The sequence below is a fragment of the Bos grunniens genome, chromosome 8 (genome assembly GCF_055505025.1).
Source record: "Bos grunniens cultivar Pamir isolate PY7600 chromosome 8, Bosgru_T2T1.0, whole genome shotgun sequence".
Taxonomy (NCBI): Eukaryota; Metazoa; Chordata; class Mammalia; order Artiodactyla; family Bovidae; genus Bos; species Bos grunniens.
In genome coordinates, this window is record NC_141172.1 from 33,444,421 (window position 1) to 33,464,025 (window position 19,605).

A 19,605-nucleotide genomic window follows, 5' to 3' on the forward strand; every position below is an offset into this window, starting at 1 on the left:
ATTTATTTAACAGAAGCCATATCTTTCTACAATTATCATTGTCCACGTGCTATCAGAGGGCTCAGTTCAGTTCAATGGCTCAGTCATGTCTGACTCTTTGCAACCCCAATGACTACAGCATGCCAGGGTTCCATGTCCATCATCAACTCCCAGAGCTTGCTCAAGCTCACGTGCATCAAGTTGGTGATGCCATCCAGCCATCTCATCCTCTGTTGTCCCCTTCTCCTCCCACCTTCAATCTTTTCCAGCATCAGGGTCTTTTCCAATGAGTCAGTTCTTTGCGTCAGGTGGCCTAAGTATTGGAGCTTCAGCTTCAGCATCAGTCCTTCCAATGAATATTCAGGACTGATTTCCTTTAGGATTGACTTGTTTGATCTTCTTGCAGTCCTAGGGACTCTCAAGAGTCTTCCCCAACACCACAGTTCAAAAGCATCAATTCACTCAGCTTTCTTTATAGTCCAACTCTCACATCCATACATGACTACTATTAGAGGGCTACAAATAGCTAATGTTTCACCTTCATCCTACATTTGATCCTAATTAACCATAGGTAAAAAGCTTTAGTATTTGTGTTTGCATGTCATGAATTCTTACCACTCTAAATACAACCAAAGGTGGAATCACTTACTTTCATACCAAGAGTAATACAGCCCCTAGATCCTTTTCTCAGAGTCTTTCTAGTTTCCTATATGTTTTCCACTGTCTTTAACCCAGTTTATCAAGAAGTCAGAACAAAAAATAGTCCTACTAGTATTGTGAGTAACACTCCTTGCTAAGAGGAATAAAGGACAAGTGAAATGAGGAAAGGACATAGGAGTAGAGAATTTTAAAAAGTAAATATACTTTAACAGGCAGGAAGTCCTAGTATGGAGAATGCTGAGCTTTAGTTTCAATCTTAAAAATCTTTAAAAATACCTACTACTTGCCTAAAGTATAAAGAATGGGAAATTCAAGCATGGATTAATAGACCATTTTACAATTGAAGATTTTGCAAAGAACCTAGAGGTCAGTTTTCATCCCAATCCTAAGGAAAGGCAATGCCAAAGAATGCTCAAACTACCTCACAATTGCACTCATCTCACATGCTAGTAAACTAATGCTCAAAATTCTCCAAGCCAGGCTTCAGTAATACATGAACCATGAACTTCCAGATGTTCAAGCTGGTTTTAGAACAGGCAGAGGAACCAGAGATCAAGTTGCCAACATCTGCTGGATCATGGAAAAAGCAAGAGAGTTCCAGAAAGACATCTATTTCTGCTTTATTGAGTATGCCAAAGCCTTTGTGTGGATCACAAGAAACTGTGGGAAATTCTGAAAGAGATGGGAATACCAGACCACCTGACCTGCCTCTTGAGAAACATATATGCAAGTCAGGAAGCAACAGTTAGAACTGGACATGCACCAACAGACTGGTTCCAAATAGGAAAAGGAGTACATTAAGGCTGTATATTGTCACCCTGCTTATTTAACTTATATGCAGAGTACATCATGAGAAACGCTGGGCTGGAAGAAGTGCAAGCTGGAATCAAGATTGCTGGGAGAAATATCAATAACCTCAGATATGCAGATGACACCACCCTTATGGCAGAAAGTGAAGAGGAACTAAAAAGCCTCTTGATGAAAGTGAAAGAGGAGAGTGAAAAAGTTGGCTTAAAGCTCAACATTCAGAAAATGAAGGTCATGGCGTCTGGTCCCATCACTTCATGGGAAATAGATGGGGAAACAGTGGAAACAGTGTCAGACTTTATTTTTTGGGGCTCCAAAATCACTGCAGATGGTGACTGCAGCCATGAAATTAAAAGATGATTACTCCTTAGAAAGAAAGTTATGACCACCTAGATAGCATATTCAAAAGCAGAGACATTACTTTGCCAACCAAGTTCCGTCTAGTCAAGGATATGGTTTTTCCAGCAATCACGTATGGATGTGAGAGTTGGACTGTGAAGAAAGCTGAGCGCCAAAGAATTGATGCTTTTGAACTATGGTGTTGGAGAAGACTCTTGAGAGTCCCTTGGACTGCAAGGAGATCCAACCAGTCCATTCTAAAGGAGATCAGCCCTGGGATTTCTTTGGACGGAATGATGCTAAAGCTGAAACTCCAGTACTTTGGCCACCTCATGCGAAGAGTTGACTCATTGCAAAAGACCCTGATGCTGGGAGGGATTGAGGGCAGGAGGAGAAGGGGACAACAGAGGATGAGATGGCTGGATGGCATCACTGACTCAATGGACATGAGTTTTAGGGAACTGCGGGAGTTGGTGCTGGACAGGGAGGCCTGGCGTGCTGCAATTCATGGGGTTGCAAAGAGTCAGACACGACTGAGCGACTGAACTGAACTGAACTAGAGGGTAAAATTATATATCAGAAAATCATTGATTCTGTCCTTTTGCTCTTATGTTTGAACTTTATCTGACTTGTGATTTTTCTAGCTAAACATGTTATTCTATTTTATCAGATACCCTACTGCAGAAATCTTTCACTCACCATCTTGTTACTGCTTCAGTTACAGTGGTGCTCACTGTATTTTAATATTCTTTTATTTACACAATATAAATCTACTGCTGCTGCTACTGCTAAGTCACTTCAGTCATGTCCGACTCTGTGCAACCCCATAGACGGCAGCCCACCTCTACTAGATGATTTATTTTCATTAAAATAGCTTTTATAATTTGAATGTCAGTCTTGTTCTTGCAGTTACCCTTTCATTGTCATAAAATCTCAATTCTCCTTTCCTTTGCTCCTACTAAGTTCATGTCTTACACAGTACTGTTACTTTGGGGGAGTGTCTGTTAGGCTGATAATATTCTCCTTTTTCTCTTGCAAGAATGGTTTTGAAGTCACTGCCATTGGATCATGGAAATTTCTTGTGCACACTTCTTAAAACATTTGCCTAAGTACTGAACCTTTATCCTTAAAATTATACCTTTGTAAGACACAGATGTAGCAGAGTACTGGATCATCAGGTAAACAAGTGCATGACCAAAGAGGAGCTAGAAGTGCATAGCTATTTAATGACTTCTAACTTATCTTTAATTTTTGCTTTTATTTGCCCTTAACTTTGATGTTTGTCATGTTTTATTCAGTCATTTTTATCACTAAACACTCAAAAGAGCTTAAACACTTTCCAGTCATGATATTAGGCACTGGAGATGGAGTGGGTTGAGTGCAGATAGCAGGAGAAAAGAATGGCAGCCATAAGGGATGCATGCCTCTTCTTGAAATGTCCTAATCTGAAAGGGAAGACAGTCCTGTTGAAAAAAACTACAGTGACAATTGTGCTGATAGAAAAAACGACAATGCAGTTCGTAAGTACAGTCAAGGGAACAACCACCTTTATTGTGAGGGGAGTAGCTTCATCTTCGTAAAGATGACTTTTGAATAGTTTTGAGTCACGAGGATCACAGAAGGCAAGCAGTTAATACATTTGAGGATCATAGATAAACATCTTGGCAATTTGTCATGCTCTGAATTTCAATTTTTGCTTTCTCTCTGTTCTCTTAGTGAAGTCATGGGGAAAAAATGGTACTTTGCAAACAGGATATTCTTCCAACAAGGAAACGATAGCTTCCTTCTAGATTAATAAATTTCCCGAGCACTTGTCTTCCTCTATTGCTACCTTTCTTGATTTTTTTCTCTCTAGAGATAGATTTATTTACTCTCAGGGATGTCCAACTTAATAAAATAACCTTGGTAGGCATTTTTATGTGTAAAAAAAAAAAGTTTATCTAGTTTCACAAGAAAAGGTCTCTTTTTGGATAATGATTTTAGTCTTTGGAACCAAGAATCAGGATGATTCTAAATTGGACTTTCACTATACCCACATGTCATTTTGAATTTTATACTCATCTTGAGAGCACATGTTAAATATAATAAACAAGGGAATTAGACACCTAAACTTTAACATAACATATCAAGCTTCCTTGTTGGAAACTAAGTGAACAACTAGTATAATAAAATGCTCGCCATGTTGAATGAACTTCTAAATGTAGAAATACATGATAAAGAGAAGTGTTAACACTTTAGCTCATTAAAATATTGATATTTTTTTTTTTATAAAAGTTGATTTCTATTTCCAGTTTTTAAGGAATATCCACACTGTTCTCCATAGTGGCTGTACTAGTTTGCATTCCCACCAACAGTGTAAGAGGGTTCCCTTTTCTCCACACCCTCTCCAGCATTTATTGCTTGTAGACTTTTGGATCGCAGCCATTCTGACTGGCGTGAAATGGTACCTCGTAGTGGTTTTGATTTGCACTTCTCTGATAATGAGTGATGTTGAGCATCTTTTCATGTGTTTGTTAGCCATCTGTATGTCTTCTTTGGAGAAATATCTATTTAGTTCTTTGGCCCATTTTTTGATTGGGTCATTTATTTTTCTGGAATTGAGCTGTAGGAGTTGCTTGTATATTTTTGAGATTAGTTGTTTGTCCGTTGCTTCATTTGCTATTATTTTCTCCCATTCTGAAGCCTGTCTTTTCACCTTGCTTATAATTTCCTTTGTTGTGCAGAAGCTTTTAAGTTTAATTAGGTCCCATTTGTTTATTTTTGCTTTTCTTTCCAGTATTCTGGGAGGTGGGTCATAGAGGATCCTGCTGTGAATATGTCGGAGAGTGTTTTGCCTATGTTCTCCTCTAGGAGTTTTATAGTTTCTGGTCTTATGTTTAGATCTTTAATCCATTTTGAGTTTATTTTTGTGTATGGTGTTAGAAAGTGGTCTAGTTTCATTCTTTTACAAGTGGTTGACCAGTTTTCCCAGCACTGCTTGTTAAAGAGATTGTCTTTAATCCATTGTATATTCTTGCCTCCTTTGTCAAAGATAAGGTGTCCATATGTGCGTGGATTTATCTCTGGGCTTTCTATTTTGTTCCATTGATCTATATTTCTGTCTTTGTGCCAGTACCATACTGTCTTGATGACTGTGGCTTTGTAGTAGAGCCTGAAGTCAGGTAGGTTGATTCCTCCAGTTCCATTCTTCTTTCTCCAGATAGCTTACACACTGAGGAAACCAGAATTGAAAGATATAACATGTACCCCAATGTTCATTGCAGCACTGTTTATAATAGCCAGGACATGGAAGCAACCTAGATGTCCATCAGCAGATGAATGGATAAGAAATGCTATGCTACGCTAAGTCACTTCAGTCATGTCTGACTCTGTGTGACCCCATAGATGGCAGCCTACCAGGCTCCCCCGTCCCTGGGATTCTCCAGGCAAGAACACTGGAGTGGGTTGCCATTTCCTTCTCCAATGCATGAAAGTGAAAAGTGAAAGTGAAGTCGCTCAGTCCTGTCCGACTCTTAGTGGCCCCATGGACTGTAGCCTACCAGGCTCCTCTGTCCATGGGATTTTCCAGGCAAGAGTACTGGAGTGGGGTGCCATTGCCTTCTCCAATGGATAAGAAAGCTGTGGTACATATACACAATGGAGTATTACTCAGCCATTAAAAATAATACATTTGAATCAGTTCTAATGAGGTGGATGAAACTTGAGCCTATTATACAGAGTGAAGTAAGCCAGAAAGAAAAACACCAATACAGTGTACTAACGCAAATATATGTAGTTTAGAAAGATGGTAACAATAACCCTGTATACGAGATAGCAAAAGAGACATTGATGTATAGAACAGTCTTTTGGACTCTATGGGAGAGGGAGAGGGTGGCATGATTTGGGAGAATGGCATTGAAATATGTATAATATCATATATGAAACGAGTCGCCAGTCCAGGTTTGATGCACGATACTGGATGCTTGGGGCTGGTGCACCGGGACGACCCAGAGGGATAGTTTGAGGAGGGAGGAGGGTTCAGGATGGGGAACACATGTATACGTGTGGCGGATTCATTTTGATATATGGCAAAACCAATACAATATTGTAAAGTTAAAAAATAAAATTTTAAAAAAAGTTGATTTCTATTTTTGGTCTAATCTCATTTTATATTTTTAGATATTTTCTGTTTTTCATGAGCAAATAGAACTCTGCATGGCTGCCAAAATCAGCATTTTAATGTATATAATCATTACTCATTTTGTTATTTATATTATAAAATGTTAATGAGTCAGCACATATTCATAGTTTTTCTCCACAGAACATTTTGCTTCAGTTAAAGCATTTTATGTTACAGGTGACATGAATAGGTTTTTACTTCTAATTTTATTGTGAAGATCTCTTTGTTTGTAGGCACAAATTGGGGAAAAAAAAAAAAAAACACTGGTAGCTCTAGAGCTTAAATACTTGATGCCTGTGTGGGTATTGAGATATTTACGTAAGAATCTTTCCAACCTTTGCACTGACCAAATTGTAGTTCAAGAAACTAAAGTCTACGGTGGAGGAGGTTTGGGGGTGCCGTAATTAGGAGACCTGTGATTTAAAAACGCGTGTGTTTTCCTTCTACAGTATGAATACACCTCAGTTAAGAGCAGGCAAAAGTCAAAGCAGGCCTCAGGAGTAGATCTCTTTGGGAGCTCATAAGCAGCCATTAAACCAGTGCTTTTTCTGTAAAAGTACTTTTTATTTTTGCACGAAATTTGAAGAATGGATCTTTTTTAAAGTTAATTCCATTCAATTTATCTGATGCCAGTCAATAACACAGGTCTTTTCAGACATACATTGGCTTTGTACATCCCTCACTTCTACTTACCAAGTTGTAATACAGGTAGTTGTCCACAAATTCATCTCACTCACTCATTAAATAGGCATGCACTGAGTACTCCCCACTTACTAGCTATTTTGTCAAATGCTAAATATTTTTAAAATCCTTGCTTTGAAATTGCCTATCGCCTAGTAAGGAAGATGAGCACATAGTCAAATTATTTTAGAAATGGTGCAAAAAAACTGTGGTTTTTGTTTGTGTGGCAAATCTAAGTACTTTTCTAGAAGCAGTGTTCTGCCTGTGAAAGGGAAACATGGGAGAGGGCATAAGGATCTAAAAGGTTTCTCAGATTTTAATATGTAATAGCTCTATTGCCATTCAGTTTATGTTGCTTTAAATTAATTTCTTGCCTAGTTATTCACATTAAAAATTTTGCAAACATAAAGATTGTTTGTTTATGTGTATCCTTTTGTTACTGACTTTCAACTTACTCCCATTGTATTGAGGGAGCGTTATTTGTAGCATCTCAACATCTTAACTTACTAAGCCTTGCTTTCTGAAGTAAACCTGGTCTACCTTAACTTGTACATGAACATAGTATATGTGCTCTTCAGTATGTACCCTCTGCACTTGTCATTATTCCTCCATTCTAACGTCCTCCTCCTCATTTCACTAAAACCCATGTTATCACAGTCACCCGTGATTTCTACATTGTGAGTAAGATGGACAATACCCAGTCTTCATCTTGTGTGACTTGTCAGCTACAGTTGACACAGTTGAACATGCTCTGCTATTTGAAGCAGTTTTTGCTTGGCTTCCGAAACACCACTTTGTAACTTACCTGTACACCTCACTAGTCCCTTCACTCTTCTTTTCTAGTTTCTTTTCACTGTTTCAGTCTCTGAAAGCTGAAGTGTTCAAGACTTCAGCCTTTGGACATCTTTCTTCCCAAACCACACTCACTGCTTATCTCAGGACTTTTTAATGCCATTTATGGTGGGCTACAGTCCATGGGGTCGCAAAGAGTCAGACAAGACGCAGTGACTAAAAACCACAATGTTCTAAAGGCTTGGAAATTCACATTTCTGGGTGCATTTCCACAGTCTCAAAGAGGCCTACCCTTTCTCTTTCTAGTTCAAGTTGAAAAGGACCTCCACCTCCTCATACTCTCAGATTCAAGTCTGTCAGTATAGTGTATTTGCTTAATTAAGTATTTTCTGTTTCCTCCAAGTAGAAGATATGCTTCAAGAGGAAGGTTTTGTCTGCTTTCTTTACTGAAAAATTCATAGGCACTTGGGACATTGCATGGTATTCCAAATACCTGTAGAATGAATGAATGAAATCAGTCTCAGGTTTCTGATTGACATTGCTATTTTTTGGTACATGGATTCCTACGGAGTGGTGATTGTCCTTTGGATTCCACTGATAGAGGGAAGGCTGAAGCAGAGCCTAACTGCCCATACAAGTCTACACTGCAGCTCACTGAAAATATACTCCACTACATATTTTAAAAGCAACTAGTGTCACATATATGTGGAATCTAAAAGAAGGCACTGATGAATTTATTTTCAGGGCAGCAGTGGAGAACCAGGCATAGAGAACAAACCTATGGACATGCGACGAGGGGAGGAGGGAGAAGGGCAGATGTATGGAGAGAGGAAAATAGAAATTTGTATTACCATATGTAAAATAAATAGCCAATGGGAATTTGTTGTATGAATCAGAGAACTCAAACAGGGGCTCTGTGACAGGCTGAAGGGTGGGGTGGGAGTAGGATGGGAGGGAGGTCTGGGAAGAAGGGGACATGGGTGTACCTATGGCTGATTCTTGTTGATGTATGACAGAAAACCATAAAAATTTTTAAGCAATTATCCTTAAATTAAAAAATAATAATCAAAAAAGCAACTAGGAGAAAAAGAAAGAATAAAACCCAAAAGAAATGAACTCTGCCTGTTAGGACACCTACCAATTTGTTGCTAGCCTAGTTCTAGTTCCTTAAAGCCTGACTTTGCTGTAAAGTTGTGGATGTAGTTTCGTATTGTATACCAAGTGAGGAGATTTGAACCAGGCTTGTGTGCATGCTAAGTTACTCCAGTCGTGTCTGACTCTTTGAGACCCCTATGGACTTTACCCTGCCAGACTTCTCTGTCTGTGGGATTGCTTCTCTGTCCATGAGATTCTTCAGGCAAGAATACTGGAGTGTATTTCCTTCTCCAGGTGATCTTCCCAACCCAGGGACTGAACCCACGTCTCTAATGTCTCCTGCATTGGCAGGTGGGTTCTTTACCATCTGAGCGACCAGGGAAGACAAAGTTGCTTTTAGTTCAGTTCAGTCCCTCAGTCATGTCCGACTGCAACCCCATGAATTGCAGCACACCAGGCCTCCCTGTCCATAACCAACTCCCGGAGTTCACTCAAACTCATGTCCATCGAGTTGGTAATGCCATTCAGCCATCTCATCCTCTGTCGTCCCTTCTCCTCCTGCCCCTAATCCCTCCCAGCAACAGAGACTTTTCCAATAAGTCAACTCTTCGCATGAGGTGGCCAAAGTATTGGAGTTTCAGCTTTATCATCAGTCCTTCCAAAGAACACCCAGGGCTGATCTCCTTTAGAATGGACTGGTTGGATCTCCTTGCAATCCAAGAGACTCTCAAGAGTCTTCTCCAACACCACAGTTCAAAAGCATCAATTCTTTGATGCTCAGCTTTCTTCACAGTCCAACTCTCACATCCATACATGACCACTGGAAAAAACATAGCCTTGACTAGACGGACCTTTGTTGGCAAAATAATGTCTCAGCTTTTGAATATGTTATCTAGGTTGGTCATAACTTTCCTTCCAAGGAGTAAGCATCTTTTAATTTCATGGTTGCAATCACCATCTACAGTGATTTTGGAGCCCAGAAAAATAAAGTCTGACACTGTTTCCACTGTTTCCCCATCTATTTCCCATGAAGTGATGGGACCAGATGCCATGATCCTAGTTTTCTTAATGTTGAGCTTTAAGCCAACTTTTTTACTCTCCACTTTCACTTTCATCAAGAGGCTTTTTAGTTCCTCTTCACTTTCTGCCATAAGGGTGGTGTCATCTGCGTATCTGAGGTTATTGATATTTCTCCCAGCAATCTTGATTCCAGCTTGTGCTTCTTCCAGCCCAGTGTTTCTCATGATGTACTCTGCATATAAGTTAAATAAACAGGGTGACAAAAAACAGCCTTGATGAACTCCTTTTCCTATTTGGAACCAGTCTGTTGTTCCATGTCCAGTTCTAACTGTTGCTTCCTGACCTGCATATAGATTTCTCAAGGGGCACGTCAGGTAGGCTGGTATTCCCATCTCTTTCAGAATTTTCCCTTAGAGGCTTGCAAAGTCTGACCTCAAGCTTCTGCCCCAATTCAGGGAAGATGCAATGAAGCAGATTGCCACCAGAGGGCACTGTGGTACCTCTTTGCGAGGTTTAGTTTTCCAGGATGTATAAGATTGCAGAAGCTTGGGAAGCTTTTTAAAAAACCATAAACATAGAGGAATATTTTGCTCATGTCGTTAATGACTTTGCTTCATTTTGAAAACAATAAGAAAAACTGTGTTGAACTGTGGCTATAGTAATAAAAATGATGAAGGCTGATAATAGAAATTTCACATGAAAATATATGCAACATCCCTTGTTATCTCAAGATACCAAACCCACTCACAATTTTTAAGACTGCTGATGAGAGCATAAATTTGCTTGACTTTCAAGGAGGATCATTGGTCAATATATCTGAAAGTTACAAATGCATTCATCTTTGAACTCGCTCTACATGCTTGTAGGAATGTTTCCTGCAGATGAACTTATGAGATACTAACTTACTTTTTTACTAAGTCATTTATCATAGCCTCTTAATAACAGTGAAATTTTTGAAAAACAAACGTTAAGGAAGTTCAGTTAAACAATTTATCAGAATTACCATATATCAGAACAATAGAAATACATGAAACTGAATATGATTAAGATATTGTTTACTTGATAAATGATCTCAAAGTTACTTTAGGTGGAAAAAAAGGCTCATAATAGTGGATAAAATATGCAGTTTTTAAATAAGGGAATGAGGAGTGAAAATACACATACACTACTGTATTTGCAGAAAGAAGTTTAGCAAGGGCACACAGATGCTAGGAAATGTCTTATTGAGGATGACAAATGGAAAGATTTGGAATCAAATGGGAGTAAACCATTTTATACCATTTTTTCTGAGACTTAGACTCATGCAAATTAATTACTTACTCACAAAGCAGACTATATTTAATTGGTGGGGAAAAACTTTAGGTTTCTCATTGAGAAAATGTTGGTGATTCAACTGGTTGTTTCATCACTCAAATGCATCAGATACATAGAAGTGTTAGTTGGAGTTAGCTAATTCTGTGAGTTAATGAATTCTATTAGGACTAGTGCTTCTAGCATGCTTGCATGAGGTGAATTTTCCAGCAAGGTTGTCCAAGGAAAAAAAAGGCAGAGTTGCTTGGATTTTCCTTTGGGACCTCTTTCCCACTGTCTTTAGTCCCCAATATGAATGATTGATTACAGATTGATATGCCCTTTGGGCAAAGAATGAAGAAATTACTGAGCCTTTTCCTTACATTTTTAACAGACTTAATCTAGTAATACATATTCATTTATTCACTTAATATTTATTGAGTACTAAGAACCTGGCAGTGAACCTCCTTCTGAGGATACAAATCTGTCAGCCAGAAGCTTATCTTTCCCTCAGAGAGCTCACAGTCAGCTAAGAGGACAAGCATGGTCCAATTGCTTTGCAGAGTGATATGTGTGCCATAGAGAAACAAAGAATGGGTTCCCTTTCTTGAGAGAGACTGGAGAGAGCCTTCACATCTTATTATGAGTGAGTGCTAAGTCACTTCAATCATGTCCAACTCTTTGCGACCCTGTGGACTGTAACCTACCAGGCTCTTCTGTCTGTTGGTTCCTCCAGGCAAGAATACTGGAGTAGGTTGCCATGCCCTCTGCCAAGGAATCTTCCTGACCTAGGGATAGAACCCATGTCTCTTAAGTCTCCTGCACTGGCAGGCATGTTCTTTACCACTAGTGCCACCTGGGAAGCCCCTCATATCATATTACAAACTTCAAAATCTGAGTGAATTTTCTAGGTAACAAGATTGACATAGGGGAAGAAAAAAGCCCTTAAGTAGAAGGAAGAATGTTTAGGAAAGTCAGACTTAAACACATGGTCTATTGGAACAAGAGCTGAAGAGTTTAGCATGACTGTGTGTGTGTGTGTGTGGTGTGTGTTTACATTTTGAGAGAATTACTGCTAATGTTAAGTACTTAGTATGTGCTGTAGGTACATTATGCTGTCTTAAAAAAAAAACACTCTGAAGTATATATTATCCCCATTGTACAGATAACAATACTGAGAAATAAAGTAATTTGTCTAGACTTACGCATGTAGGTAGAGCTAGGACTCAGATTTCCATCCGATTCCAAATGTGATGCTCCAAAGTATGAATAAGAGTGTTTGCTAGATCTCTTCTGTTTGCCTTTCAGATGCCCTGTCTACCATTCTTCATCCTAGTCTGTAAAACTGGAAACTAGCCTGGATGAAGTCTATCAACAGGCTTTTATGCTGTTAGAATTCCTGTGTGGTCAGCCTCATAGGTAGCATAGACAGGAAACCAGAGAGAAGGGAAGAGGAGTATTTTATCCCAGGGCTCCCTTCTGTTCTGCCTGCTTATGCTACCTGGTATCCTTGGCAGAGATCACTGCTGATGTGCGGGAAGCCTTCTGTGCACGCCTGACTCCTGAAGTGAAAAAAGTGTTAGTCGTTCAGTCATGTCCGATATTTTGTGACCCTGTGGACTGTAGCCCTCCAGGCTCCTCTGTCTATGAATTCTCCAGGCAAGAATACTAGAGTGGGTAACCATTCCCTTCTCCAGGGAGTCTTCCCAAATCAGGAATCAGACCTGAGTCTCCCACACTGCAGGCAGATTCTTTACCGTCTGAACCACCAGGGAAGCCCACCTGACTCCCAGGCGACAATAACTCTTCCCTGTTCTTGTCCCTGCACGCCTGGGGTGAGAGCGACTCTTCTACACCTTCCCTTGTGGTTTCTTTACATGCCACCCACTGTTTTTTAAATAGTATTTTTATTAAACTGTCTTCAAATTGTCCTAATTTTAAAGTACCATCTGTTTTCAGTTGGCACCGTATCAACATTTAGGAAGTTGTTTTTGTTTTTTTTTTTATCTAAGCGAGAGTTGATGAAAGTCTATTGGGGCAGTAGTTTAAGATGAAGAGTTGGACGTGACTGAGCAACTGAACTGAAGTTTAAGGTGAAAGGGATGGGCTAGGTTGCAAAAAGAGAGAAATCTGGATTTTAAGAGGACTTTAAAGAAAGAACAATCATTCTTAAGGTTTGAGTTCTATAAAGGAATCCAAATAGACCTTTCTTTGCAAGTTTCCCATTTCATTACATAGACAAATTCTTCACCTAAGTAAATAGCAAGATAGAACAAAAGAGGTGGTTGCTAACTTGACACCTGAAGACATTTAGGGTTTGTATGTGTTGAAGTACATGGAGCCACATTATTCATTCACAGAGGGTGGCACCAAGTAATAAGTGGTGAGTCAAATAAGCAACTAGTGCTGAAAAGGTATAGCAAGAAGAGGGAGCCCAGGCAGGTGGATCAAGCAAGAAAGTGTGTCAACCTGCTCAGCCCTGGTTCTGAGAGTTCAGGATACAGTGAGCGTAAGGAGGAAGGTCAGCAAACAGAACTCCAGATCCTGGGGAAGGGGATGAAGGTGAAGCAAGTGCTGGCTGGAAAAACTGCAGCATGCCTGGCATATTGCTAGGGCTTCCCTGGTGGTCCAGACATTAAGACTTTGCCTGCAATGCAGGAGACCCGGGATTGATCCTTGGGTTGGGAAAATGCCCTTGAGAAGGGAATGGCAACTCACTTCAGTATTGCCTGGAGAATACCGTGGACAGAGGAGCCTGGTGGGCTGCAGTCCATGGGCCTGCAAAGAGTTGGGCACAAATGAGTGACTAACACTTACACTTTCAGTCTGTATCTCTTGGATATTTCCTTAAACCTCCCAATTGTATACTGGACCAGAGCAAGGCTGAGAGCTCTGGAGGTCAGGTGGTTGATAACTGAGAGGCCCTAACACCCCATTCACAAAGGCAACTCAGCTCTGAGATTTTTTTGAAGGCTGTAATTTTATCAAGTAGTTGAAAGGTCTGTTTTCATCTTATGTTCCAAAGCAGCAACATTGTGCATTTGGGGAAACAGGCATGTTCTTCATCAATGTCCCTCAAGTTGAAGAATTTTAAATAAGGCAGGCATAAAACTAAATGGAATTACATTATTAAATTCCATTTCCTACTGGGATTCCTTTTTGTGATGGGAACAAAGGAATTCTGAAATGTAATATTTTTAACACTAGCTTCTTTCTGGGGTTTAAAAATGAATTTTGAAAAAAAAAATAAAAAAAAATAAAAAAAATAAAAATGAATTTTGATTTACAATCTCTGAAGAAAATATATAGAAAATAGTTTCCAAAATTAACACATCAATTAAACCAAATGGATGGTAATAATTGTGTGAAAATAATAAATCTTTTATAAAGAACATTATAGGAAATAAAATATGGATGTACCCTGTGACTTACATAGGTGCTATATTAATCACTGAGGTGTGAATTATAGAGGTGAAGAGTTTATGCTTCTTTCCTTTGTGTTGAGCATTCTGATAAATGAGAGTCTAATGTGACAGGAAAAGATAACATAATGAATATGTTATTATGCTTGAAGGAACATGAAAAAAAAAAAAAAGTGACTGACACTGCATTTTGTTCCAGGTGGGAGTAAAAAGCAAGCAGTTCCTGGCCCATAATACTCCAGTTTAGGATGTCTGACTGATGGCATGCTGGCACCAACCTTGGAGGAAGTGATGAGCTTCAGCTCCAGGTGAGTTCGGTACACCAAGACACAGTTTGTGCATCTTTCCTGCTTCTGCACACAGAATTCCTAAAATAACTCCACTGAGCCTTTTACCATTTAAAAAATACCGGGCTTTAGCATTTCTTTAAAGACTAGAGTTGTGAACTTTTATAGTGCTTTAAAAGTCATTGGTTATTCTTCTTTTAACTTTCACTAGTAGAACAGGTAATTAAAGATAGGTTTCCTTCTAAACCAAGTGTTAAAATGCCTGAACTAAAAGCAGAATGAAAGATAAAACTTCACATAGTATTTGGGAGTAAAGAGGGAAGGCGATTTCTCTAAGAGACCTCAGTGGAAACCCAGAGTTACCGTGAATCATTTCAGATGGATACATTGTTCCAGATCCTCCTTAGTATCAAGTACCTAATGGCTGAGTTACCCTTCAGGACCCCAGATTTTGTCAATTGCAGAGTCATGGCACAGTGGAGCAGACAGATAATCCAGTAATTGAAAAGAATTTCTGATGTCTGGTTTTCAAGAGATCATAAATAAGGGTCAAATACACTGTTATGACAAACCTAGAATATTAAAAAGCAGAGACATTACTTTGTCAACAAAAGTCTGTCTAGTCAAGGCTATGGTTTTTCCAATAGTCATGTATGGATATGAGAGTTGGAATATAAAGAAAGCTGAACGCACAAGAATTGATGCTTTTGAACTGTAATGTTGGAGAAGACTCTTGAGAATCCCTTGGACTGCAAGAAGTTCCAATCAGACCAGTCCTGGTGTTCATTGGAAGGACTGATTTTGAAGCTGAAACTCCAATATTTTGGCCACCTGATGCAAAGAGCTGACTCATTTGAAAAGACTGTGATGCTGGGAAAGATTGAAGGCAGGAGGAGAAGGGGACGACAGAGGATGAGATGGTTGGATGGCATCACCAACTCAATAGACATGAGTTGGGTAAACTCTGGGAGTTTGTGATGGATAGGGAGGCCTGGTGTGCTGTGGTTCATGGGGTCTCAAAGAGTCGAACACGACCGAGCAACTGAACTGAATTGAACACTGTTGCACAGATTATATTTATTATCGTCCTTGAGTCTGTACCTTCATGAACCCATAAGCCAAAATATACATATAATCTAGAGTCATGAATATAAAGATTTTGTGGCTTGAAAAGAGTAATACACTATAGATTTAGGAGACAGAATATATTTCATTCAAAAACATTTTATACTTCATAAGGTCTATAAACTAGAACCAATATGTGTCTTACTTTAAGTTTATAGAATACCTGCTTTTCAGAAACTAAAAATTAGTAAAGAAGATAAGCCAATCCAGACTAGTAGAGCAAGTACTATAAAATATATAAGAAACATGCAATGAATATTTAATCTATTTATCAAATGTATTAATAAATAGCAATTCTATATCTAGTGACTTAATGTAAGAAAATATTTATGGGTATCTGAAAAGATTTAGAGGATACTTCTCAGTCTGTTGTTATATCAGAGAAAATAATGAATAGCCCAAATACTTAATTGAATCATATTTATCAAATAGATTTTGTTCGAGAGTAGCATTCTATAGATTTATTAAAATAGGTATTAATGGTTTAGAAGAATACTCAAGACATAGAAGAAGGAGCAGGCATATTTTTAAAACTAAAACAGGAGATTAAAAATCCTTCATAGGATAACAGTTATAAATTTATAGAGAAAATTATATAGAAAGGAGACTTTTTTTTAAATTTTTAACACTTCTAATGTCTTCACAATGTATATTTTGATGATTAGAAACAAAACAAAGTATATAATCATTAGGTTTTTTCATAAGAAAATGTTACAGATGGTCATGAAAATTAAATCACTGTAGTTTTTCAGAGATTAAAAAAATGAGAAATGAGGTTAAAAGATAAATCAAAGTAAAACTGTGTGTTTAAACATAATGGCATGTGTACATATATTATTATTTGCATGATTTCATAAGAAAAAAATTAACTTTTTCATTTAAGTAAATGAGAATTTCAGATAGTGAAGCCAATTGATTCCTATTTAGTTAAACATGTAAAGACACCAAAGATGGAATAAAATTTAAGTAGGACCTTGAAGGTTAAATATATGGAAATGTGCTTTCATTAGTATTGATAATTACTAAATTTGACTAGTTGAAATGGATAAATGCACATATGCTCACTTACCTTGTTCTAACTTTCATTTTGTAGATGATTATACCATAAAGGCTGCACATTGAATAAGTTTAGATATTAACATTTTTGTTTAAAGTTTGTTTTTAGTATATCAAATTGATTATTCTGTCTCTTATCATACACTTTGTAAACATCAATGCCTTTTTAAAAAACTGCATCATTGTATAAGTAATCACAGTGATAAAATATTTGTCAAATCTCTCAGTTACTTATTTTCATTACCATATTCTTTAATTATTAATTTTTTTACTTCAATGATGCATGAATAAGTTGTACTGTTATCTAAAAATTGAGATAATTTTGTAATTTCTTATGTGAACATCTTTTAAAGAGAAACTTTATAAAGAATACTGGTAGTATTCTTTCAAACTTTTCTTTGACTGTGTTCCTAAGTCCATGCTTTGCCCTCTAATTCCTACTGAATATTCTGTTTGGATGATAACATTGACACCCAAGTCTTCAATATACCCAAATTTATAACTGCATGAAACCATACTCTACTTGGCCACTAGGTCAAGATACGAAATGAACCACAGGTATCTTTTCACCCATATTTCTTCCCTCTTTCCTTCAGATGCCTCTCTAATTGGATCTCCTCTTTCACTCTTCCCAATATTAAATGTGAAAAAGGAAAACCTTGCTTGATAGGCAAGAGTGTATGTGAGGGGCCGCCCAGATTGACTGAGTAGGCTTGAATCATCTTTAGTAGACAGGAGAAGGGGCAAGTTTTTTTGTATCAACATAGAAAAAGGGAGAAAAATGTTACCATCAATGAATTTACTCTTCATAATTGATCTTCTATGCTCTCCTCCAATATGTATATTATAAATGTATGAGCTATCGTTAGGTGGAAACTAGAAGAGTGGCAGAAAAAACGTATATAATGGTAGTTGAAAGTTATCAACATATCAACATGTGTATGGGAGGACAGATATGGTATTAATTGGGCTCAAATATTTACCCTGCTGTGAATGAGTTATGCAACCCAGAGCATAATTTTCTCTTTAAGCCTCTGAGACTGAAATTACTTGTTGTTATAAATCATCCCCATTCTGTAAGTCAACTAATAGAATGTTTGCATAAGCCTTTTATAAATGTTTAAGCATGTTGCAGATTCCTACCAACTCTAAAAAAAATAGTATTTATTTTACTTAACAAAACACACACACACATGTACATGTGTATATAAGTGGATGCATATGGAGCCACTTATTCTACTTGTTCCTGTACTACTTCTACTTCTTCCTGTGTAAAATGTCTTTGCTTTCCAGTAAAGTATCCTTAAGTATTTGCAGAGAAAGTTCCCTCCTCCTCACTCTATTCTCTGTGGCCTGCCCATGATATCATTATGGTTCAATAGTTTAGAAGGTGTTCGTATTGCCCTTTGATCACAAAGGAAATTCAGCTCTGGAGAAAATCCTATGATAATGAGTTTGGCAACACCAAGCAACTTCCTTTTATGAATATCACTCACAAAATAAATGTGGTATGAAAATTAAAGACAGAATATTAAGATAGCATTGATTCATTGATCTGGAAATTATTTCTGACCATATAATATTAATAACCCTTCGTGACTTGAAATGTAAGCTGCAGCTAACATCACATGGCAACAGGAATGATTTAACATTGCCAACAACTGAAGTCATGTTGAATTTTTTAGCAGCTGAAATTACATTTGCTGAAGTACTATGATGAGGATATTTTGCAAACTATAATAAAATACTGGAAATTATCACAAGATGAGAACTTGTTTACATCAATCAGTGTTCATTAGTCATTCATGAATATATGCCTAAGATAAATCAAAATATAATGTATATTGATCACACTGAAACCACTTTTAGTGTCAAATAATGTGTAGCAAAATTTGGGAGAATTAGATTACTGCAAACCAAAAGTTGCAACCAGGCTTACCCTCTGTCTTTTATTCATATTTCTCAAGAAAATGTGAGTTACATGAGAATAGACCAGAGCTGGGGGGGTTATAAAAAAAAAGATAGTGACTGTTAGTGATGATTATCAATAACTAAAACTTGAAATCATTCGCAAAACTTTAAGCATCTACTATCAACACTGTATTTCTCTAGACCTGTGGGGGATATAGATATCAATAAAGCATTTCTACATTCAAGTGACTTTCTTCCAGGAAAGAAGATATGCTGTATACACAGATGGTATTCAATGTTATATTATAATGCAGGTGCACATATTTTTAATATGTTAGGCAACTCTTAGTGTTAGATGCTAAAGATAATGCATGATAGAGTCTTGTTTGCTGGAAGACAGATATATTTTGATTTGTATTAAAGCAATTATGAAGGCTTCTTGAAACTGAATCTGATATAAATAACAGGGATTATATATAGGCTGGGAATGACATTGTGGATGGAGGGAACAATACATTTACAATAACCTCAAAGGTAGAGGACAAATAGTAAAGGAGAGTTAGCAATCCCTTTGTTTTCTCCTTTTCATAAAGGGTAGGAATACTGGGCTTACATGATGGCCCAGCTGGTAAAGAATCTACCTGCAGTGTGGGAGACCTGGGCTTGATCCCTGAGTTGGGAAGATTCCCTGGAGAAGGGAATGGCTACCCACTCCAGTATTCTGGCCTGGAGAACTCCATGGGCTATATAGTTCATGGGATTGCAATAAGTCTGACACGACTGAGTGACTTTCACTTCTTCTTCAGTAGTATTAAAAAGGATGGTGATTAATTTTCGTGGACTTGAATATTATCAAGAAGTGTCTTTATTTTTGTGATCCTCCTCCAGTGATCTGTGGATTTTCCTATTGTGCTAAATCCCCATAACATCACAAATACATTTTTTTCTGACTTAATTGGGAAATACTGTATCTTTTATACCC

The 19,605-nt window shown here is 37.8% G+C and overlaps 1 protein-coding gene across 2 annotated transcripts in view; it reads left to right on the forward strand.

Annotated features, from left to right (window-relative positions):
- Positions 1-19,605, forward strand: part of PTPRD (protein tyrosine phosphatase receptor type D) — a 2,533,682-nt gene that overhangs the window by 771,691 nt on the left and 1,742,386 nt on the right. For both annotated transcript variants that reach the window (XM_086415146.1, XM_086415152.1), the window contains one exon: positions 14,444-14,552. The gene's annotated coding sequence lies outside the window, so the exon portion shown is untranslated. The remainder of the gene's footprint in view (positions 1-14,443; positions 14,553-19,605) is intronic.